Source organism: Amblyraja radiata, unplaced genomic scaffold, assembly GCF_010909765.2.
Source record: "Amblyraja radiata isolate CabotCenter1 unplaced genomic scaffold, sAmbRad1.1.pri scaffold_863_ctg1, whole genome shotgun sequence".
Classification (NCBI taxonomy): Eukaryota; Metazoa; Chordata; class Chondrichthyes; order Rajiformes; family Rajidae; genus Amblyraja; species Amblyraja radiata.
Window position 1 is genome coordinate 32,129 of NW_022630864.1, and position 6,000 is coordinate 38,128.

A 6,000-nucleotide genomic window follows, 5' to 3' on the forward strand; every position below is an offset into this window, starting at 1 on the left:
CAATGGGACAACATGGTTATAACACCAGATAGTGTCACATGCCCATTCAAGGGTTGGCCAAACAGAACAGACCAGGAACATCAGGTCCAGTCATGAAATTCCGGGCATACCCACCTGAACCACGTTTTATGTGTCATGACCCACTTAGAGATCGACACAATAAGGAATACCGAGGGAGAGGAAAAAGCCTTATGGGTCAGCCACAGGAAACGTCATGGTCGGGTGACGAGCTAAACTATCTCTAGTGGCTCAAGCAGGTACTGGGAGTTGCTGGAGTAAATACTAACGTGTATAACATCTTATTCCACCAGGACAGCTTCCACGTCAGTAACTAAGAGGATGGACGAGCCTATGGACCACATCCTGGCTACTGCAGGGTGGTCTAGGGAGTATACGTTCCAAACTTTTATAACAAACCACTGACAGAACCTGTATCGTTTGCAGAAAAAGAATCTGCAAAACATATATAATTTAAGCCCGGGGGAGCAATTGGTCTTGTTGTTGTTAATAACACCATTATTGTTTTTACAAACAGATTCATGGTTGATTACGATAACATACTTCCTCCCTCGAATGACTTCGCAGCGAGTGAAGTATGAACTGTTACACGGTTTGAAATCACAGAGCTTTGAAGTCTTCACGTAGTCACTCACGTGACTCCGAAGTAAAATAGTAAGATTAAACGAGAACTTACCAGTTTGAAGTTTGATCTGTATTTTATGAGGAGTTACGATGAGGGATTACGTGCCCTCCGCTCCCACCCTCATTATATGGATCAAACTAATAAATTGATGTCTCCTTATCTTTACTATGTTTACTTCAAATAACTGTGTCTATCTGTGATTCCACACCGCTGCTTGGAAGTATGCCGCGCCTGCGCACTGAGCGGGTTCTTCACGTAATCCCTCATCGTAATTCCTCATAAAATACAGATCAAACTTCAAACTGGTAAGTTCTCGTTTAATCTTACTATTTTACAGCATTTCAAGCAGAGTGCACACACATGCCTTCACACACACACACAGACACTCACACTCGTACACACACACACACACACACACACGCACACATCGCGAAGGTGGAGGCCAGGGACAGCGGAGGAGCGCTGTCTGCACGTTGCAGAGGAAGGTAAACGGCTGCCACAGAGCACGGTAAGTCATTTTGAGAGCGCGGGAGGGAGAGAAGGGAAAAAAAGGGGGCAGTAGGACAGAGAAAGGAAGAGAGTAGGGGACGAGAAGTGGAGAGAGAAGGGGATAGAAGGGGAGAGAATGGGGGAGAAGGGAAGAGAACGGGGCGGAGAAGGAGTGGAGACAGTTTTCAGAAGTTTAATAAAAATTAGAGGGCAACGTATGGATGGATGTTCTAGGTCCTGAAAACTCCAATGAGCCAATCAAAATGACCAGTCAGCGAAGGAGGTACACAAAATTGCTGGGGAAACTCAGCAGGTGAGTCAGCGAAGGAGATTGCCTACGACTGTTTTTAAGTAAACAGCGACCCCACTCCGCTGGCTTCGACCAAACGGCGACCTATTTTTAGTCGAGGTCGTTTTCGTTTTTTTTTTAAATAATCGCAGGAAAATAGAAGAAGCCTCGACTACGCTGAAACCACTTCCCACCATCAGGGAGAGTGACCGGAACCTCTAGGAGCCTCACGGAAATCTTGGGTGCGGCGCAAGGTCTCTTGAGGTTTCCGTTCACGTTTCCTAAGTGGGGCAGAGGCTTAAGACTTCCGCTTGAGAGGGCAACGTATCTAATGCCTGAAATGAATGACCTCATCAAAGATCGGATCTGGTCTAAACAAATGCACGCTGTGTTAGTGTTTCGCAAATCATACGCCCGCAACTATTGGCGTTGCAGCGCGCTCTAGACGAGAGTGTAAACTGGCTCATCAGCGCAACTCAACATTGCTGCAGAATTAGTTGCTGCCCAACATTTATTACCCAACAGAAATAACCAAACCTGGCTACCTATTGCCACTGCCGAGTTGCCCACACAGTGAATTAGTGGTGAACCCTGCAATAAATACTGACGGTAATACCTCGTGTGGAGAAACGTGCATATATTGGACCATTAGGCATTGAGTCACACAGCAGGGAAATAGGCCGAGAAACAGTCTGTGTGTATGCTGTCCAATTACTAAATCACATCTACCAGCGCTTAGTCTGCAGAATATTATGCCCTGGCACTATCTTTTTTATGCAAGGCGAAACTTACCTTCGACTCGGGGCAGAGACAGAATTCGCGACGGATCCGTCGCATCAAGTGGCTCTCAAAAGTGAACAATGATCAGATCATCCATTCTGTGCACTTCGTCAGAACAACAAAATGAATGTATTGACACAGACATCGAGACTTCTGCGAGGCCGATGCAGGATAGATTTTGTGAGAATTACAGCCCGCGTGTGGATGATCACATTAGGATCACCTTTCGGAATAGGAATTCACCTTGGAGTGACTGAAGATATATGTAAAATATTCTCGCAGATATATCAGAATCTACAGTATTATCTACCTCAGAAACAAGCATGACCATTAATGAAATGTAAACAGGGTTGGGGCGAAGGTATTTGTGCAAATAGGGAAATCAACACTCTTGAGACCTGAGTGGAAATGAATATGGAATCAGAAACAGTTTGCAATTATGATATTGGATTGTGAAACAGACTTGATCTTGGCATTGTGCGTGTGACCGTGTGTACCTGTGTCTGCTGGGAGAAAACTGGTTGTTATCTCCAAACCACAGGACCACGGAATGTGCTCTCCCTCTGTCACTGCTTCCACAGCTCATATTCCCACGGACCTCAGTCAGTGAGGATAGGGGACGGCATCTCCTCCATAATCACTCTCGACATCGGTGGCATGCAAGGATGCGTCATTGGCCTCCAACTATACTCCCTGTACACTCTCGACAGTAGGGACACATTTGGCTTTAATTACATCTACAGGTTTGTTCACAACCCTATTGTGCTGGGTCACATCGAGATTAATGACAATATGGAGTAGAGGAGGTAGATAGAGAAGTAAGGTACATAGTGCCAGGACAATAATCGTTTCCCTCAATGTCAACATGATGATGAAGTTAGTTATTGACTTCAGGAAGCATGGGGCAGGGCATGCCCAATCTGCATCAATGGTGCAGAAGTGGAAATGGTCGACAGCTCCCGCTTTGTGTTAATGCTATCAAAGGTCTGTCGTGGATCATAGAAGCAATACTCCAGAAGGCGCACTAACCCCTTTATACCCCGATGTGACAGATAAATGTCGGCATGTCTTCAGTGACTCTTCCAAACTTGGATAGATGCAGCACGGACAGCATAATGTACGGTATCATTGTTTTGAGAAAAGCTCGGCCTGAGAACGCAAGCAATTGCAGAGATTTGTAGATGTAGCCAAGTCCACCACACAGACCAGACTTCACACCACTGATTCCATCTACACTTTACGCTGCCTCGAAAAATCAGCCAATATCATCAAAGGCCTGTTTCACCTCGACCATTCCTTGTTCTCCCTGCTCCAGTCCGCAGGAACTGCACACACGTGACCATTAGTAGCTTCTTCCCGTCCGTTATCGGGATTATTAATGGTCCTTCCATAAACTATGGTGCTGTTGGATTCACATGTCCCCATTGAGGACATTGGACCTAGTCTCTGGATCTGATGCGACACATTGCTGAAACTATATTCTGTACACTGTACCTTCTCATTTTCTCTATCAGGTATACGTGAGTTTGAAATGATTGTACCTATGCATGGAATATCTGGTTGCCTGTGTAACATGCAAAACACAGTTTTCTGTTCACTCTATCTCGGTATATTTCACAATAATAATCCTAATGCTAAATATGTACCTGAAACCTAATGTGCCTCGCATCTTAATTGTTTACAACTCCGCCAAGGCAGTGGGAAGTCTCAAAGGTGAGATAAGTATTGCATCATCTATCGCTCTAGCTGTGCACTTCAGAACAGGTAAATAATAAATTCTGCATCTGCTTGAATGAATATTTTGTGTTTCTACAAAAAGCTCGAATTCTACAAATGTGAATGTCCGTTTCGTAGGACAAATATAGACCGGAATTACGCAATGCGCTTTGCGCAGATGTTATTCATTCTTACACATGTACGGAGAAATCAGGGTTTGGTGAAAATCTAGAACGATATTCAGCATGATATTCCGTATCTCTAATTATTGTCTACATTCAGTTTCTTCATATTTGCTCTATCTATTGTACAAGTTTGAGCTGTTTGCATCTACATATGACATATGTGAAACGTTTGGATAGCATGCAATACAACGATTTACAATGTATCCAAGTATCCATGATAGTCATAGACCTCACCAAAGCTGGAAAACATAATGATCTGAGGTGATTAACAACCATGACCATTTCGGACTATGACGGAGACTGGAGACGATGAAGATTGTGGACCATGTTAATAAACAAGAGAAGGCGTTGATTGGTTTTAAACAACAGATGAACTGTTGGACAAGTGTAAAGAGAAGGTGACGAGAGGGGATAGGATGAATAAATTGCTGATAATGTTCAGGAGACTGAAGTAATTGCCGAGCTTCTGAGACAGGGAATGAAGACAGGATGTACTAAGAAGAATATTTCCTTTATAAAGGGAAGGAGGAACAAAACGGAGAATTACAGACTAGTTAGTTTAACATCGGTAGTGGGGAAACTGCTAGAATCAGTTATTAAAGACGGGATAGCAGCACATTTGGAAAGTGGTGAAATCATTGGACAAAGTCAGCATGGATTTGTGAAATGTAAATCATGTCTGACGAATCTTATAGAATTTTTCGAGGATGTAGCTAGTAGAGTGGATAAGGGAGAACCAGTGGATGTGTTATATTTGGAGTTTCAGAAGGCTTTCGATAAGGTCCCACATAAGAGATTAGTATACAAACTTAAAGCACACGGTATTGGGGGTTCAGTATTGATGTGGATAGAGAGCTGGCTGGCAAACTGGAAGCAAAGAGTAGGAGTAAACGGGTCCTTTTCACAATGGCAGGAAGTGACTAGTGGGCTACCGCAAGGCTCAGTGCTGGGACCCCAGCTATTTACAATATATATTAATGATTTGGACGAGGGAATTGAATGCAACATCTCCAAGTTTGCGGATGACACGAAGCTGGGGGGCAGTGTTAGCTGTGAGGAGGATACTAGGAGGGTGCAAGGCGACTTGGATAGGCTGGGTGAGTGGGCGATGGCATGGCAGATCCTGTATAATGTGGATACATGTGAGGTTATCCAATTTGGTGGCACAAACAGGAAAGTAGAATATTATGTAAATTGTGGCCGATTAGGAAAAGGTGAGATGCAACGAGACCTGGGTGTCATGGTACACCAGTCATTAAAGTAGGCATGCAGGTACAGCAGGCAGTGAAGAAAGCGAATGGTATGTTAGCATTCATTGCAAATGTTTTTAAGTATAGGAGCAGGGAGGTTCTACCGCAGTTGTACAGGGTCTTGGTGAGACCACACCTGGATTAATGCGTACAGTTTTGGTCTCCTAATCTGAGGAAATAAACTCTTGCCATAGAGGGAGTACAGAGAAGGTTCACCAGACTGATTCCTGGGATGTCAGGACTTTCATATGAAGAAAGACTGGATAGACTCGGCTTGTACTCGCTAGAATTTAGAAGATTGAGGGGGATCTTATAGAAACTTACAACATTCTTAAGGGTTTGGACAGGCTAGGTGCAGGAAGATTGTTCCCGATGTTGGGGAAGTCCAGAACAAGGGGTCACAGTTTAAGGATAAGGGGAAATCTTTTAGGACCGAGATGAGAAAAACATTTTTCACACAGAGAGTGGTGAATCTCTGGAATTCTCTGCCACAGAAAGTAGTTGAGGCCAGTTCATTGGCTATATTTAAGAGGGAGTTAGATGTGGCTCTTGTGGCTAAAGGGATCAGGGGGTATGGAGAGAAGGCAAGTACAGGATACTGAGTTGGATGATCAGCCATGATCATATTGACTGGCGGTGCAGGCTCGA